The sequence below is a fragment of the Convolutriloba macropyga genome, unplaced genomic scaffold (assembly GCF_964194025.1).
Source record: "Convolutriloba macropyga unplaced genomic scaffold, txConMacr16.3 SCAFFOLD_2555, whole genome shotgun sequence".
NCBI lineage: Eukaryota > Metazoa > Xenacoelomorpha > Acoela > Convolutidae > Convolutriloba > Convolutriloba macropyga.
The window spans coordinates 10,261-30,947 of record NW_027451490.1 but is presented as its reverse complement, the minus strand read 5'-3'; the positions used below and the strand labels follow the sequence as shown (position 1 = coordinate 30,947).

The 20,687-nt window shown below is 29.5% G+C and overlaps 1 long non-coding RNA gene across 1 annotated transcript; it reads right to left on the bottom strand.

Annotated features, from left to right (window-relative positions):
* Positions 1-1,730: 1,730 nt before the first annotated feature.
* Positions 1,731-19,352, bottom strand: LOC142356740 (uncharacterized). Its single transcript, XR_012761479.1, has 3 exons — positions 19,237-19,352; positions 19,003-19,056; positions 1,731-2,069 (listed from the first exon to the last, which is right to left on the bottom strand). It is a non-coding gene; the product is annotated as an uncharacterized LOC142356740 (long non-coding RNA).
* Positions 19,353-20,687: the final 1,335 nt, after the last annotated feature.

The following is a 20,687-nucleotide window of genomic DNA, read 5'->3' as shown; positions in this document are numbered from 1 at the left end:
AATCACTTAGAAGTAAACTGATACTTGCAAATTTTGAAAAAAAAACTGACTTTGCATTAAAAAAATGTTTAAAACTATTTTGGTCTCTTGAGTTCTTCACGTAACCCATCTGTAAGACTCAAAAAAATTCGGTGGGTGGTAAAGATCGTTAAACTCCTAAAAGAACCAAAAAAGGCAAAAAAAAAAAATTAAAATTGAATTTTTAACAGAAACTTGATAAATTAATGATATTAAAGTCTTCAGAACCATTTCATTGTCTTCAGAGACCACTCAGTATCTCAATGTCAAGCATTAAACACGAGTTACTAAAATTTTGATAACCATTCCATTGACTCCCAAACTCCCAAAACAATGCATCATTTTATTCTCAAATCTTGGAGGAAGTCCGTGAAAACTTGACAAAATTGCAAACTTTCTTTTAAAAGATGCCTAATTTCATGATATGAAAATCCCAAAAAACCTTCCATTACATCTAGAAACCTAGAGGAGTTTCCTTAGGTCTTGAGGCTGGAGAAACCTAAAAAAAATGCAAGTTTATTTGGCAAATTGCTAAAGTTTGAGATGTTAAAAAGTTTAAAACCATTCATGGCCCATAAGAACTTTGCAGTAACTTATGATTGAACTGTTTTCTGGCCCATGGGCCTGACAAAATTGAATAATCACAATAAATGTCAAAGAATTGAAAAAATTTGCCAGAATTCGTAATGTTAAAAAATTGCAAACCATACTTTTACCACTAGAATCTATACAGTAAATTGTCATCAAAACCTAATCGAAATTCTTTGACACTCAGGGCTGAAAAATTTCCTCGAAAAATGACAAAAGATTTCAGAAAACTTGACATTGTGGAAATTATCATAAATTTGCGTGTTTTTGAATTACCAAAACATATAGCACTTAAAATGGTCATAGGAAGTCCTCATCTTTTGCAAAAGGCCTTTATTGACCTTTATTAATCTCAATTTTAGACTGGTCCAACAAAAAATTGAAGAATGAAGAAAAAGCACAGGAAATTGCAACATTTTGGGCTCAAAAACTCCTAAAAACGACCTTTCAACCTTAAACTACGGCCTTCCCTGTAGCTTCATCACACTAAGCACTTGAACGACTACTAAGCGCGCCCAAGGGCCTCTAATAAAACTTATTTTCCACTGAGCGCTGTTTGTATATCCCGTTTTAAAGGACAAAGTCAAATGGGTCAGACAAAAAATCGCATTAAGAAAGACCAACAGGACAAAATTAATTTGAGAGCAATTAAAAGTTTAATGAAGAAAGATAAAATTCTAGAAAGCGTCCAAAACACCAAGATACTCTGGACAACCATATTTATCAGAAAAAAATACGCTCAAAGTAATTAAAAAATTGCTCGGTCGGAACATTTTTTTTTTTACTTTTCAAAAACTTTTCTCGCGGTATCTCAGAGTGACTTACGTTAAATTAGGATTTTTTTTCGCTTCCAGTGATTTCTGCAAAGTTGAAGATTGAGCTAAATGATGATAAACATTCTTTCTTTTTTATTTGAAAATCTTTTCTATCAAGTCCATTCCATACAACTCAAAAAGTTTAGACCAAAAAATTGAACCGTTAAATTTAAGAAAACTTTTATTATTAAAGTAAGATTATTAAAACGATTATTAAAGTAAGATACCGAGGCGCGCAAATTCCTTTTAATGAAGTAGGTAAAGGCATAAAGAAGTCACCTAAATTAAATCAGTGAAAATCAATTCCTCGGTGTGATCCCAGAACTTTGTTCGTTTTGGATTGCCCAGTGTGGTGGATTGTCATTTTTTGCGGCCTTTTGAAGGATCGAATAAAACTTGCCATCCTTTTGCTTGTTTCGGAACAAATTTTATAGATGCATTCTGTTGCTGACTCCAGATTTACTTCTTCAATCAGGCATTTACTTAGAGCCATCAGTTTACTATTTCCAACCTTCATGCAATTATGGTTGATGATTTTGTTTAGTTGTTGGCATTCCAGTCTTTTCTGACCTCTGCCGCAGTTATGACTGAACACAAACTGGGACATCCCCGAAATCGCGACAAGCAGAACAGCTTTAAGTTTCATCCCTAAAATAGTTGATTTTGTTAATTATGAAACTTTGAAATTTAGTTATCTTCTGTGATATGAAGAAGTTGAAAAAATCAATCAAACGATAGGAAAACTTAAATTTATGAAACCGAGAAGCAATGCGGCCATTTGAAAGCCACAGTTTTCCTGATTAGCTTCTTTTTAATCTGATTTCTTTTCTACATATAAATTGAAACATAAATGTACTTATAATATGAAAACAAAAAATTGAACTCTTTTCAGTGTTATCTTTGTGAAACGTTTGCTTGTTTCAAACTTACGGTACCCGCTATAGCAAAAAAAATTCAATGGTTAAATAAACAGCAAAAAATAACCAGCAGATATCAGCCTTTCGGTGCTCTTTTGCATGGCAGGAGTGTTTTAAACGATTGCTTGGAACCAAGCAATCTTTATGGGACCCAACTGGACTATGAGTATTCTGTATATTGGTACCTCCGCAGCATAGAACCGCGATATGTTACCAATATACACATTACTCTAATTCCCTTTATATATCCACTACTCTATATTCACAAAAATTGAAAGAAATATTAAAATAATAAAAAAATTTATAAATCCCCCCAATCAAAATTTAATCAATCTAAAACTAAAGCTTTCTGTCTCACTTGGCGTAGTGGTTAAATCATCGACTCTAGTTAAGTTGCTTTAGCAAACGGAAGGATTGGGGTTCCTTCCTCACTATCTCCAGTGAACGTCCCCCGATTTGATGAATTGCTAGAAAACTAAGTGAGGTAAAAAAAACCAAAATCACAGTTCTTAAAAAGGATGATCCCTGCTGTGAGACTGTATATGGGACACACTGTGATGGGTATACAGTCAAACACACTGAAATCGGTGGAAACACAGTGATCAGTGTTTTCCAGTATAACTAGTGAGACCGTGTAACAAGCACGTAAAATCAAACTGCGAAAATTGGTGTAACCGCTTCGTGGATCTATGTAACCACTTCGTGGATAACTTGAACAAAAAGAGCACAGTCAAAAACACTGAGATCGGTGGAAACACAGTGATCAGTGTTTTTCAGTGTAACCTGAATAAAAAAACCAGCTTAACTCTTTTATAAACTTTAAATTTTGCTAATATTTATATAAAAATTAATTGTAAAATCTAAATTCACCATTACAACTTTCAGTACCTTTATCATCAAATGGATAACTAGCTTTTTTTATATTGTTCTTTTGTTTTTAAATGGTGTTTATTGCTATCAATAGTAAAATTTGTAACATATATATTTTTAGCTTCATATATAGCGTTTTTATAGTCTTCATTAGTAATTTGGTTTCTAATAGTAGCTTCGGTTATACCTTTTAACTTTTTCTCATCTTCTCCTTTAACTGTATTATAACAATATGCTTTAGCTTTAAGGAAGCACGCTTCTATAATAGCATCATTAGATAATTCATCCTTCATCTTACCTAACTCATTATTATGTAAAATATCTTTTATCTTATTCATTTCAGTTTCTATATTACTATCTGAAGGAACATTTATGTTTATAAATATACCATCAGTATCTGTATAATGATAACTACCATCTAGTTTTTCTCAAAATAATCATATATAGCTTTATACATAAAAAGTTTAGCTTTTTCTAATATAACAAAACCAATATAATTAAACTTATCTAACTTAACATTACTTCTTGTTTTATGTACAGCCACTAGATCATCATCAAACTCTACAGCATATTTAAAACTAATATTTTCTACTAATTTAATATATCTATCTACTTCATTAACTAACTCTACATCTTGTCTATTGTAAACATTTTCTATTGTTTTTCCATTAAAGGCATTATTCATCAGTTTAAAGAATACATCTCCAAATTTATCACCCTTAGCTTTATCTTCGTTTCTTCTCTGAATATTAAACTCTATATAAGGCTTTAACCACTCACTCTTACTATAATCTAACTTTTGCATTATTGTAATATCTTCCAATTTCAAACCACTGGCTAAATACCAATCTATCATATCTCCATCAATTACATAATCTACCTTATCTGTTAACTTTAACATTGACTTCTCGTTTGGTTTGTAGCCTTTCTTTTTATTTTTATTTTGATAGTCTGTAGTCTGTAAACTGATCAATGTTAGCCTTTGTCTTTTCTGGAAAGAATGGATATTTCTTTGTCTTTTGTTTCAACTCATCATTATACTTTACATCAATGGTGTAGAAATAACTTTTTGCGGAACTAGATTGTGTATAATCATTGCCGTCATATACTTTGATCTCACCCGTAGGTAAAACTTGAACCATAGCAGAAGCGTATAATGAGTTGAAGTCTAAGTATTTTAGATATTTCTTTTTCCCAGTATACTAAACATCTATTTCTTTATTTTTACATTTTACATGACAATCACCTAATACTGAAGCTAACCCACCTCTAATACCTTGTTGTAATGTATCATAAATATTAACTGTATTTTCTTTTTAAAATTTAAGTATAACATTAGTATAATTCAGTCCACATAACCAAAATAATCCAGGAGTAGAATATGTATAACAAGGATATATTTCATAATATTCTAAACACTTATCTTTTAACCTTTCAAATACATCTACCGATAATAATGCAACTGTTTTAAGATATAGCATCATATAGCTTTTTATTGATTTACATCCAGTATTATTCCAACAATCTATTGCTTGCTTATTTTCTTTATCTGTAATGCCACTTTGTTTCAACTTAGAATAGAATGCTTCCTTAGGTTGTAATGTTGTTTCATGTAGTTTATCTATACTATCTAACCATTCATATGGGAATATACCTTTACGTCTCTCTAACCCAAATTTGTTTAAATTTACACACTCTTTATCACTCAATGTTTTACTTATAGTATCTAAGCTAAGTGAATGGAAGAACCTAAACATATCTAATGCTTTTGCATAACCCATATCAATACTAATATATTTCTCATCAGTTTTAGTTAATACTTTAAGTCTAATCTTCTTTGCTAGTTAGTTTATAATTAAGTGATTATCATAATTAGTAGAATTAAATGCTTATATTGGTACGAATGTATTCTTAGCTTGGAGGTTACATTTATTGTGAGCATAACCTCTAAATTTACCATTTAGATGATCATGATCTCTAAAAATGTCATTACCCAAAATCTCTCTACAATAGAAACACTCAGTAGTAAGTGGAGTAATAGTATCTTCATTAAGGGGAATATTAATTTCAAATATATAACTTTCAAGAATATAACTTCAAATAATATAAAAACTTCATTAAGTGGAATATTATTTTCAAAGACATAACTTTCGAATATATAACTTTAAATAATTTGTTATAATAATTTACTCTATTTATAAACCAATCAACTATATCTTCACCGGAATAACTTTCATACCTATCTTCTAATATATCAGGATAGTCACTTTTTATATATAAACCTCAAGCAATAGGAACATGTTTTCCATCTTTTATTATACATTCAAAATCATAATACATAGCAAATGGTACTCTGTTTTTATAATGGAACTTATCAAACTTTAGATATTCATCTTTATGGAATGTTCTTCTTCCCACATGTTTCTGTGTATTACAAAAATCCAAAAGTTTATTTAATGCATGTTCAGTTAGAAATGATACACAACATTTTAGACATGGATAACATTTATGATTAGACTATTTTCTTACAAAGAATGATACATCTTTACATAGGGAGTAATGATTATCCCAGTATAATATACTACATCTTTTACGGTCATAGTGATTGATTAATACAGGATTAATAGTTTTATTTTTATTTAGATTAAACACGTTAATTAATATTTTATCTATATTTAGTTCTTGTATGTTCTTTAAGTGATGATAATCATATGGAGGTGGAAGCTTTGGTAATTTTATCTCATTAATATACTCTGGTTTATTATATTTACTGACTCTATTTGAATCATGTGATGCAGGATGTAGATGAGCAATTAAACACCACAATAAACATTTATTATCAGTATTATGTATAATAAGTATATATCAAGACGTGAATGGTAACTCAGTAGTACAGCCACCAGTAGATAAAACCTATGTATATACATTTTTCTTTTAACAAATCTTTGCATGCTCCAACCAGATTGATTAATCTCTTGTTCTTGCATTCTAGTTTCTAGTTCACTGTTCAACATATCCAAGTCATGAGGACAATTATATTGTCTAGTCATTAGTCTAAATGTGAATTCGTTTTGTTCTAACTTATCATCTTTAGTTTTTTGTATACCTAACTAAACCAAAGGTGTTAAACTTGATATGTGGATGTATGTTATACATTGCCTCTAATAAATTCAAGAATTATATCTTTATAATTACTAGTTGTTATCATAATTTGAATGAACTTCATATTATGATCTAATCCTAACTCAATAACTTTATCTCACCACTTCCCATCAACAAGTTTTTTTCCGATTAACATTTTCTTTATGTTCATCTGATTCATTGGTTCATTTGTATTGTTATAACTAGTATTAAATATATTGCAATATCGTGAATTATCTTTACATATAGTACTATCTTCAGTTATATCCTTATCTTTACCATCGGTGAAACCACTTCGCGGATTAACATTATCCAGATGCAATTTTGTTTTCAATTGTTGATCCACACTATATTGGCTTAGAATAGACTTGCATGTTACACATTTAAACTTACTCCCATTCTTTATTATTTCCCCATTAACTAATCTTACAATTTTCCTATGTTTTTAATGTGTCCATATGTTTAGCATGTTCAGTATTATTATCCAGATACATATCACAACTATCACAATACCTTATTCCCTCTAGTTCAGGATACTGATTATCTATCTTTTGTTCTATATCTTCATTAGTAACTTTTATTCCATCTTCATTAGCACTCTCAATAATTTTATTTCTATTAAATAATCGCTCATTTTTTTTATATTTAAGTGATTGATTATGCCTATAATACTTCTTTTGAGTTAACTCTTGATTGCAAGCTTCACATTTAAACTTATTTGTTTTAGGCTTCTGGACATAGACAAAATCATCAGATGAAGATGATTGTCTATCTGAATCTGAATTTTTAGATTGATCTAAGTCTTTAGATGATTCTCTATCTTTAGTTTGATCTAAATCTGGATTATATTTTGCTTCAACCTTTCGCAATGACTCACGCATATCTTCTTTTTGTTCTTTTAATTGTGTAACCTGTTCATCATGCGACTCTTTTATTTCTTCATTTATTCGATTAAACCTTCTGATTGAGTCTAAATATTTTTTTTAATTCTACCTTTCGTCTTTCTTTATCTACCGGTTTGATTTCTTCCCTTGGTTTGTTTTTTTTAACATTTGGACTGCCATGCTAGTAGAAATAGATTGAGGTTGTCCACCGCCAAATTTGACTTGTCCATGAGATTGGACTCGTTTATTCCCAGATTGAACATTTCCGTTAGGACCTTGAAAACTCATTTTTTATAGTGCAAATTTTGAAATAATATACTTATATATATATATATATATATATATATATATATATATATATATATATGTATGTATATATATATATATATATATATATATATATATATATATATATATATATGTATATATATATATATATATATATATATTCATATATATATATATATATATATATATATATATATATACATACATATATATATATATATATATATATATATATATATATATATTCACATTATAAAAATGAGTACTAAGTGTAATAAATGTGGAGATAAAACCTGGTGTTGGAGTTCTGATGAGTGCGAAAGTAAACCTTATTTATGTTTCATATGTAATGAAATTATACCATATAGAGATAGTCACTCTCATATGAGTAAGCATTATAATGATCTTAATCAATATTTAACTTGTGTAAGATAGAAAAACATATTTCATACTATAGACTTAAATGTTTTAGATGTAGATTATTTGTCCACCTTCATAAATTTAGATTTGATCATACTAAAGAAAGATTTAGAGAACATGTATTGAAATATGATATTCACGAAGCGGTTCAACGGAGTTGTTTTGCAAATTCACCGATAGTGAAACATGGGCGAAGCCCTATCTGCGAAGCAATTCCCTCTGATTGAGGTCTAATCAGATCAGAATTTCATTCTGAAGTTTAGTACAATAAAATGTTATTTTTATTCCTTATATAAAGATTTATCTATGGTAAACCAAGAAGTTTGGGAATGGGCTAAGCCTTTGACTCACCAACCAAAGACTTCGTTTCCTCCCTGGTTATTTAATTATAAAAATGGCTAAGCTAGATAAACTTATAGAATTAAACAGTCAGCAGAAGAAATAGATTAGAAGATAAATTAAAACAATAAGAATATTATGGAGACATAGAAGAGTTATTTGATCCTTTGACTAGAACACTAAATGCAAACACTGAACGGAATCTAGCATTAGGTGAATAAACATTAAGAGCAATTGATTGGCAAAATCAAGAGTTAGATAAACAAACTAAGATGATAGAGCAAACTCGAAACAGGGCATTAATGAAGCCCGATTTGTCCAATGAAGCCGTGGAGGAAACTCAAGATATATCACCAGTTTATGTTGATACAAAAACAGCCAAACTTCTTCATGACATGGGGGCTCAAACTAATCCTCAATTAAAATTAAATCTTGTAGATTTGCCTACTAGAAGATATAAAATGAATGATGTCGATATAACCCTAGAGCAGGGCGAATTTTAAGTTGAGGACAATATGTATGAATTTTCAGATGGATTTATTAATTTTCTTAATAAATCAAATGTAACATATGATGATAATATTGAGGCAGATGAAAACAAAATTAAAAAGTTTTTAAAGGATATTAGATATGATATAGGGAAAGGGGATAAGAAAAGCGCTAGATATAGAACAATAAAACCTATAATGGGGGTAAATGATGATGTATTTGGCAGGGGTTTAAATAGCAACCCTAACCCAAATAATTTAGTAAAAAGACTAGAAATATTAATACTGGAAACAAAAGCTAGTCATGATATATCTATGAATATTATTATTCAAGAGCAACTAGATAATTTTTTTTAACTATGGTAAATAAATAATGATGGAAAAACAACAACAACAACAACAACAACAACTATTAGCTAAAAAAGTATTCAGTCCTCAATTAACAAAGCTCAGAAGAGAAAGAATAATACCATTATATAAAGATGAAACATGGTCAGCTGATTTAATTGATAAGTCATCTCTAAGTAAATACAATAATAATTATAAGTTTATATTAACTGTTATAGATACATTCACAAAATATGCATGGGCTATTCAATTACAAAATAAATCTGGTTTTTCCATAACTAATGGTTTTAAAATAGTATTAAGTGAACATCCACAGGGTGGCTCTGAAAGTCGAAAACCAGAAAAGTTATGGGTAGATAGAGCTAATGAGTTTTACAATAAAACATTTAAATGTTTACTTAAAAAATATGAAACAAAACTATATTCTACTTATAGTGATTTAAAGGCTGTGATTATAGAGAGATTTAATAGAACATTATTACACATAATTAAAAAATCAATGCTCATCAATGGTGATGGTAATTGGGTAAAAATACTAAATGATGCAGTCATAACATACAACAATAACATTCATTCAATATTTAATATAACACCAGTTGATGCTTCTAATAATCCTGATAAAGTTAGATATATCGAGGAACCTGCTTCGCAGTCTACAATGATTGAACCAAAATTTAAAGTTGGTGATTATATTAGAAATGCAAAGAAACGTAATATCTTTTCTAAAGGTTACATTTCTAATTGGAATAGAGAACTATTTAAAGTTAATGAAGTTTTGAACACACAACCACTAACATATAAGATAGAAGACATGAATGATGAGATACTAGATGGTAAATACTATGAACAGGAACTATTAAAATCCGAGTTTGACGTTGAATCTAATAATAAAGTTTTAGAATCATTAGAAATATTTATTAATATAAATAATGACAAGAAACAGATTCAATCAAGCTAAACACATTCAACATCAACATCAACAAACAACTTAACACTAAGTGAGGCTCGTGGGTTATTCCTAGAAGATAATGATAATATTGATATGAAGGATACCTATAAAGTAACAAATGTTCATCCACCAATATATGAAAAATATGTTGTTAATAAAGAGTATTGTGACAAAAACTTATTATCTTCTACTAATAAAATAGATATTTTAAGTAAAAACATAACTGAGCTAAGAAAAAGTGAATTTGATAAAGTCACAACTAAAACATTACAACTAAAATAAACACGGGTTAATGATGAACTAATTGATGAGTTTATTGAATCATCAAAAGAAGTCACAAATACTGTTTACTTTTGTAACAAAGTTGCTGCTGATACTATCTCTAAATATAATCAATTAAAACAAGAATTTGATAATAATAAGTTTAATCAAAATATTACTAACATACATTTGGATGATATGTTTACTAACGGTCTAAGAGGAATAAAAAAATACAATGAATCTCTTAGAAAAGTTATAGTACAATATATAATTGCTATATTTTTACGAAGTACGTTAGTTGATAATAAAGAGCAAGCAAGACTTGAGATGCATTATGGTTTTAAACAAGAAGATATAATGAAACAAATAGAAAGAAATATTACTAATGAAAATAAGCAAAGCTATGACGGAGTCCATGACCAATCCAACAGCACCGAGTGAGAGATTACTATATCCAGATTTGTCATCAGTATCAGAACGATTAATAAATGAAAAGATTCAAGCCAATAATGAATTCAATAATATTATTAACATAATAAAAGATATTAGAAATTATTATGAAACTGAAACTAATAACTATACTAAGAAGTTAAGTAGATATAAAAAGTCTATTAACGAAGCTGAGATAAGAGAAATACTATTATCATCAATTGCAACAACGGCAACAACAACATCATTTGCATTAACAGGTATAGGATTACCTTCTTCTATACCAACAGCAACTGTTTGTGGTTCATTAAAAAGAACGATTAATACTAAAAAAGGAAATAAAAATATGAAGGAAATATGAAGTATTCACAAATGTTTATTTTAAGAAAACAGTTTAGCGACAAGTTAATAAACTATATACTAAATCAATGAATGATAATAAAATAGATAATGATGAATATAATGAATTAGTCAAGGTATATGAAGAATATAAGAAGAATAAGTTAAGTGTTTTTTTAGATTAAAGCTATTAGTGCTTAGTAATAACAATGTTTTTAGTAACAATAATTTTAGTACTAATATTTATCGGTAAGATTAAAGCTATAATTGAAATTATAGTATTAGTCTTAACCTTAGCCTTAGCCATAACTAAATTATCTTTTGTTTTATCAGTAGTTGAAAATTATCAGTAGTTGAAAATTTAAGTAAATCAGGTATGGCTGATAAAGCAGCTCTAGATTCAGCTACACTAGAGTTTCTAGATGCAGCTGCACTTCCTATTCTACTTGCTATTTCTAATGCTCTTACTGGATTATTAGCAACCTTCTTTCCAAAGTTAACCGTAGCTCTACCAACACTTAAAGAAATCTTTCAATGCATCTGCTTCTATTGTTGCGTCACTGACATTCATTGACTTATTTCTTTACATTTAACACAATTACCTTTTAACATTTTAGTACCTTTTGAATTAAGAAAACCTCTTATGTTATTAGTATCACTATAATGTCTACAATCATTGCAATATGAATTAGTTTTGAACTTATTTGAAAGACTCATTTCTATATATAAAAAATAATGGAAGTTAAAAAGTATAATCCTTTTGTTGTTATGAACAAAGAGAAACCTAAAGCTAAGCCCAAGACAAAGCATGAAGCAAAAATTTTATCTCTAGAGAACAAAGAGAAATTAGATATCATTTATGCTAGGGGCTTTGTTAAGTCTAGTAGGAAATAGTTTAGAGCTATGGCGCTTCGCACATGTTTCACCATAACTATGACTATAACTATAACAATGACTATAATTAAGAGATTATATCAACCAGCTAATACCATCACTATTAACACTAATAACCTTTCTAGTTAATACCAATGCTTGACAAATAGCATCTGCAACAGCAGCACTAATTTTAAGATTAAGTTGTATTGGTTGTGGTCCTATATGATCATTTTGATATCCAGTATCAAATACATATATTCTATAACTACTTTTGAATGTTCTATGATTTGTATATGGTTTTATATTATGTGGTAGCCCATTATGATCTTTATTAAAGCTAAAAATCTTTTTAAAAACCTCGTTATAATTATTGGTACCATAATTAATATTCATTCTATCCTCGGGATAAAACTCATAACCAATCTTACAATAACACTCAGTAACATTCATTATATCAAATGTACTTGCATCATGAGTTTGTTCATTAACATTATTATTTTCAAAACCAACTAATATATATTGTGGTCTTTCCATACCACTTTTCATACCTAGATCAAAAAAGAAGTTAGTAGCATTGGGTACATTCTTATATAATGTCTTTTTTTCATAATAACTAAAGTGTACATTATTCTGTTTTACTTAAACCCTTTTGCACAAAAATTCTATTGTCATTACTAGGATCAATACTAGGCACACACCACGGTATATCTCTGATATCTATATTAGCATCATTAGCCACTGCATCAGCATCAGCAATAACTCTAAATAGAGCTCTATAATTATTATTTCTTTTTAACATTAGTTTAAATCCTAAACCATATATAATCTTTTCTAAATCATTTACAAAACCAAATAGGTCACTCATCCTAATCATCATATACATATGACCTCTTTTTGCAGCAAAATGGTCACTTTTAAGTTTACTATCTCTATTGCCTTGATCTCTAACAAAACCACTCTCATATTCATTATCACTACTGGTTAATAACTTATACATCAATAGATTAGGATGACAATGATGTATATATTCAATAGTTCTATCACCACTAGTTTCAAGTTTATCTGAACTAAACAATGCCACCATACCATAATTAACTAATCTGATATTAGCATTATTAGCAAATACATCACCAGCATCATCTGATACAACAAACTCCATCTCTAGATATGGATCACGCAAATTTAAATGATTCTCTTCTCTATTGAGAATTATATTAATATTAGTATTAACCGTATTCATTGTTGCTAGATTATTAGGTTTATATCTTATAATCTTACTTTTGTGTATATCATTACTATAACCATAAGTTGTATCCAATGTGAAGACCATTTTTATGAGATAAAAAATGGCAGACTATTTAATCACCGGAGGTGCAACTTGGTTAATGTTATGGGAGCTACAAAAGATAACTAAAGTATTAACTAAAACTAAAGATGAACATACATTTAACTTAAGAAGGATAAAACCAAATGAACGATTTCATTTTAATAACCCTATACTTAACACAACAAAAATGGGTTTAAAAAGATTATCTGCTTACAATTCAATGTTTAATATAACTGAAACAAATAACAAGTTTAAATAGACTAATCCACAAGCTTTCTATCAGGTAGATGCAGCCAAGCTATTTATTATATCATCAGGGTCATACGAGTTAACTGATATGGCAGATATAATAAAACAAGGAACAAATAATAATGTTTTAATACACCTATATAAAAATACAATGAAATGTAAAATGGAAGTATTACAAGCTGATATTAATTTTGATGTAGAAAACTTGGTAGCATCATTACTAGGATTTGATTAACAATTATATTTAAGAGGTAGGTATACTACAAAGAAAAATTATTGATATAATGGGTTGCAATACCATTAACATTCATTGCAATATTATATCTGGAGCTATAGATAATGGTAAAGATAGAAATATATTATGTACATTTAATTTAACTGAACCACCCGGTTATATGATAATTAAAATTCGTACTAATATACTATATCAAAATGTAACAAAAGATAGAATAGAATATATAGAGTTTCATATTAAAGATAAGTATGGGAGACCTATAGACATTAATGGTGATGTATTGAGTTTTACTTTGCATCCAGTCTAGATAAAAACTTAAACTCAGACTAAACTACAAAACTCTCCGATCCCAATTAATTCTTAGTTTACCATTGATATTTTTATTTTTAGTTATATCAATGAAAATATAATTATATGGCTCTTTCCTTACCTTATTACATATATTAGCAAAATCATAATAACTAAGTTCAACATTATAAAGAAATCTTGATATATTGATATGAGGACTTTACCTCTTTGTTCAAATAAAATAAATAGATTAGAGTTCTCTCTAACACTCTGTCTATCTATTTTGAATAGATTTTGGTTAAGATAAATCATATTGCAATTATTATGTCTACCCCTACAAAAGTATTCATTAATAACTGGTTCTTTGGCTCTAACATCATCTAATATCATAAGTTTCTTTAGGTCTTTGGGTAGCTGATCGGGAGAGGGTAAACCTTTTTAACCTTTATATCTTTAACAAACTCAACATCTGCTTTATCGTTTATTCTATCTACACCTTCATATTGATCACCAGTAGGACCAATAATGTATAGCTTATCAAAGTATATTCTAACCAGAATTAGTTCTTTTAAAAACAATGTCTTGCCGCGTTCACTAGAACCAGATATTATACATCTAAAGTTCTCTGGGAGTGTAGCTTCTGTTATTATATTTTCATCATTTAGCCATGATTGTAGATCTTCATTTATATTTACAGATATATTGTTATTAAGATCAGTGTAACTGCTTGGTTTACCACAGACGGAGTCTTCGCGGATATTCTTTGTTGTTAGATTTACCCCTTTGATGTTTTTCACCAAATAGATATATAAAATGTTATCTTTATCAATATCATTATCTTTATCATTAACATTATCATTATCATTATCATTAACATTATCATTATCATTATCACTAACATTATCATTATCATTATCATTATCATTAACATTATCATTAACATTATCATTATCCTTAACATTAACATTATCATTATCATTAACATTATCATTAACATTATCATTATCATTAACATTAACATTAGCATTATCATTATCATTAACAATATTAATAACATTATCATTAACATTATCATTAACACTAACATTACAACTGAAATAAAAACACTCATTATATATTCCTGGATATTTACATTGATTAACTAGAATGTTCACAGCATTGTTAATTCAAAATCCTCTATCATTAAGATAGATCATATATAAACAATAAGCTCCACAATAAGATTCATCATATTGTTGTATTCTCTCATTAGAGCCTAGATCAAAATATTCTTCTAAAAATAATGGTGGGGTCTCAACACCAAAGTTATCAAAGTAATAGGTTGGACCACTTTCTCTTCTTTTGATTAAAACCCATTGGGTAACATCGGTTGGTTGTAAATTTACAATAATGTTGGAGTTAGGTTCACAGATTGTTTTAGGACTTTGATCTCTCATTACTAATTCATTTGGTGTTAGACTTATATCTTTTCCTATATCTTTTATTCTGATCTCACTCATAACATTATTATCAATATTAAATTTAATATTGAATTCCTCAAAAGTTAGGATAAGCATTTTTATTAGGTATAAAATGGAGACAAGCAGCGCAGTTATAATTTTTCTTTTCTTAATTGGAATTTGTTATATAATATATGATTCAATAGCAAGTAAAGAAACAAAACTAGAAGAAAGCTTTGGTGGATTTATGAATAGGAGTCTGGTTAGATTTGAATATGAAAAGTCAAAATTGCATACAATTGTTTATGGTGGAACTGGTACAGGCAAAACATATTTTATTAGACAATACTTAAAGTTTTACTTAGATCCGCGAAGCGGTTACAACGATCAAAACCAAAACGAAAACCAAAACCAACACCAAGACCAAGATCAAGCTAAAAATATAATCACAGTATGTAAAGATGATAAAGATTGGATATCCTGAGTTTGGTGAGTTTTATATTGGATTTAATACATGCGATAAAAATATGATCACATCAGAAAGTAAGTCTAAGTTCAAAGATAGTGTAATAGTAATTGATGATATGGTTGATAAGTTCAATAAGGAAAAAGCTTATTATTTCACAGAAGGAAGACATTATAATATTCAAATGATTTTAATGTGTCATAAACCAGCTCAAATAATTAATACAGCAAGAATGAGTTCTGATACTATTTTTTTAACAACTTATAATGGAGCTGATTTATTCAAAAATTTTAATGAAATATATAAATGTGAATATAACTTCAATAAAATAATTAGTGAGTTAAATAGTAACTATTAAAATTGTACAGATGGAATATCAGATGAACTTCGTTATGGTATTTTTAAATGTAATAGAAAAGAGAATACTTTTATTATTATTGATAAGAATAGAACTATGATATATGACTCGAGAGTTGGTTTCCTTGATTTAAAAGCTCTTAGTTTAAAAGATAAATTAGAAAGTGAAGATAGAAATAAACTTATAGCATATATGAAACCACTCATGATAAATGCTACGCTACAGATAGAAATACTATTAATCATGATAATTATCAGTTCTATTTTAATAAACTTCTTAAATTGAAAGGTATTAAAATACAGAACGATGTTTTAACACAAAAAATGGTTAAAGCTGATGGTTTTAAGTTAGCATCAATTATTTTAGGAATTATAGGTACATGTTTTGTGATATATAATTATATGAGTCCTGATACAACAGTAAAAACTGCTGGACAAAGGGCAACGAGTGCAAGTAGTATAATGAATAGAGCAAGTTCATTGGTTAAATTTGGAAGCGGAGAAGAAGAGCAAAGAAAACAGTTTATCGAAAAGCTACAAGATATAAATAAAGAGATTGAAATTTTAAATAAAGAGGGACGAAGGTATTTAAACAGACTATATGGAAATAATGAAGAATTTAGAGAAGAAATTATAAATTTTGTTAGAGATAAAACGGAATTAGACCTTGAAGTAATTTTAGATAGAAGATATAAAACTATTACACTCAATGCAACGTGGAAGAAATATCTAACAGAGTGTGTCTCGTCTACCGATAATACTAAAGATGTATTTGAAATCTTGGCTAAATATGTTGGGTATAATTGAAATTTGACCAATTATAAATCGTTGTAAAATGTTTGGAGTGTAAACATAAATGTGGACTCCCTTTTAATTTAGCTTTTCATTACTCAATATATCATGAAGATAAAATTATCAAATCTGCATGTGGTGATAAAACATTAAGTGGTATTTGTATGAAAACTGTTTGTTCTTTTAAAGATGAATCTGGATATAACTCTAGCTCTAGTATTAACTCTAACTCTAACCCTAACTCTAGCTCTTACTCTAACTCTAGCTCTAGTTCTAACTCTAATTCTAGCATTAACTCTAACTCTAGCATTAACTATAACTCTAACTCTAACTCTAACTCTAACTCTAGCATTAACTCTAACTCCAACTATAACTCTAACTCTAACTCTAACTCTAGCATTAACTCTAACTCTAACCAAAACTCTAACTCTAACTCTAGCCTTAACTCTAACTCTAACTCTAACTCTAACTTTAACACCAAAGTCTTAACTAGAAGTTGTAATAAATGTAATTCTGTAAAACCACTAACTGATTTTGATGAGAGTAAGTATACTTTTAGAAATTGTACTTCAGCTAAAGTTAATTGTCTATATTGTCTTTTTGTTGTGAGATATGATGGAATAAGAGCTCATGTATAGAAACAACATCCAGATGTGGAATTAACTAGAGGATTTAGTAGAAATTTAACTGAAAGGTCAGCGAAGCTGGCTCCCAGATCAGTGGAACTGGTTCCCAGATCTGTTTTTACCCAAATTGGGGAAAGTTGTTCGTGTAAATATTATAATTTTGTATCATTTCTTATTAATAATGGAATCAATATAGAAAAAGTAAAAGAGAATATAAATTTATTGAAGAGCATAGATAATTTAAAATGAAAAATATAGAAAAATAAAAAAAATATATTAAAAAATTTAGATAATTTCAAAAATTAATTAAAAAGAGGGAAATCACTCTTTAAGCGTGATAAATAGAGATTTTGTACTGGGGCATCACTCCGATAGGGGCGATTTCGCTCTTAAAGCGTGATTCGCAAATTATTAGAAAAATTTAAAAATTTATAAAAGGTTTTTTTATTCAGGTTATTTTTGCAAGTTGGTTTCACGTGCTTGTTACACGGTCTCACAAGTTCTATACTAGTATCTGGGGACGTCCACTGGGGTCATTGGGGATCTGCGAAGCAGTTTCACTGATAGAAAACAAACTATCCGTCTGATAACCGTTAATTACCAGCTTAACTCGACACTAGTGGTTTGCACTACGTGAGACAAGAAATGATAGATTTTAAATATAAAAGAAGTGAATATAGAGTAGTGGATCTATAAAGGGAATTAGAGTAATGTGTATATTGGTACCGTATCGCGGCTCTATGCTGCGGAGGTACCAATATACACATTACTACTATGATTGGACCCAACTGGACTATGATCGGCAATGACCAGACCCATCAACAGTGATCACGCTCTAGGTGTTTTTACGTTTGCTCTCACGTATTACTCGTTTGCAACTTCTCTTCGAGGATGCGATAATCAGACTCACCCAGAAAAAATCAGCTATGATTAGATTCATTGCGACGATTGGCAGCCATAATCAGACTTAAGCTCACTTTACCCGCCTGTCAATTTACTTTACTTCGCTTTTCGAAATACCAAGACAGACAATTATTTGCCATGATCAGATTTTTGCTGGCTCATCAAATTCTCATTTTTTCCATTGTATTTAGACAAACCTTTCCTTCCTTTGGTGATTTTTCATTTTTTGTTAAATAAATTTTCTGGTTTTCCTTGTTTTTCTTACAATTTTTTGGGCACTTCTAACCATTGATCAGTTAGAAGTGCCCAAACTGATCTGAATATTTCTTTGCCCAACTGACCCGACTGACCTGAATATTTCTTTGCATCCGACTGACCTGAATATTTCTTTGCATCCAACTGACCTGAATATTTCTTTGCATCTTTTCCGTTTTTGCCTCCCAGTACTTTACGCTCCCTCCAGTGTTTCATAGCACGTGTAATTATGCAGTAATAATCATAATGTAAAAAATGGCACGTGCGTCTGGGGGTTGCAAATAATATGCACCAGATAAGCTCGGGGGGCAAAAACGGAAAAGATTTGCTTCTCTAAATGTTAGACAGAGGTTCCAACTTATGTAGGTAAGAAGGTAAAACTATCAAGTAATAACAGAAACAAGGCACACTGCAAGTAAACACAATTTTGACCCTTGACTTTTGCTCTGTGCTTTTACAATGAGCATTCATTTTTCATCATGCTTGTTAATCAACACCTGTTGCGATAAAAGCAGTTATATAATCTGCCAGTGTCAAAAATTTCGATTCACGGTCGAATCGGAAAAACACTTCAGCATTAGACTACGAGTTTATCACACTCTTTTATTGCCACTGTTACTAAGTAAACATTGGCGATCGAAGATTGGCGATAAACTCGTAGTCTAATGATGGAAACAGTTTGATAAACTTGTATTCTAAAAAAACATGATCGCAACAGGTGTTGATTAAAAAAAATACCACACGGTTGTCATCGCCCTCGAAGTTATCATAACTTCTCGGTGGCGATAACAACCTTATGGTAATATTCCTAAGAGACTCAAAGAGAAAAAGTTGGGCAAAAAAGGGTCGATAAAGCTCAATTTGTTTGCAACTCAGTCTTGGACCTCAATTTCGCTGTTAATTAAAATCAACAATTAAGTAAGGCTTGATCACTAATTTTGAAAATTGATCAAGCAAGAAGTCATTATTTCACACTTGTTCAAGCGCCCCACCTTTTTTCAAGGTGTCACGTTTCATATCACACTACACTTTGAACTTAATCAGTTTTTGGCTCTTTTTTCACACTTGTCTCGAAGAGTTCAACCTTACAAAATGGTTTAAAATGAGCAATCAACTGAGCAAACTTCTTGGAAAAAATTCATGGAAGCCTTAAGGCATGTTTCTTGGAAAATTTTATCGGAAGCCCAATTTTTTCTCATGAGACAAAGCATACATTTTAAAGGGGATAATTGAAAACAGGAAACAGTCACAAAAAAAACAACTTCGGCAAAGATGATTTTTTAGGGATCTGTAATTGAGTCAATATAAAGAAATATTTTTATAAATTGCTCATTTTTCTGAAAACCTTGAAGAGTGACAATGAGAGTGACACAAAAGAGCCGACTGACGACCTCTAAGATCCATTTGCTCCTACAATAATAAAAAGGAATTCAGAAAAAAGTATTTTTTTTGGGTTGAACGGTTATTCAATTGTTGGATTAATTCGCAGCACGAGAGCGAACCAGAACTTCTGAAGTTCAATTTGAAGAGCCTGCTAACAAATTTCAGGCCCCTAATAAATTATTACCAATTTTTTGTAAAAATTTTTTTGTAGAAAGTGATGGTTTGCCTTTTCCACCGAAAAGTTTAAATTACATGCTATATGTAATCAACATGTATGCAAAGGAATTGAAATTGGATTACAATATCTGTTCAGACAGGGAGTTCGAGAGATTTCGTCGTTATCTGGACGAAACAATGAAACGCAGATCTGTAGACGGTTTTTAAAAACCAAAAGACA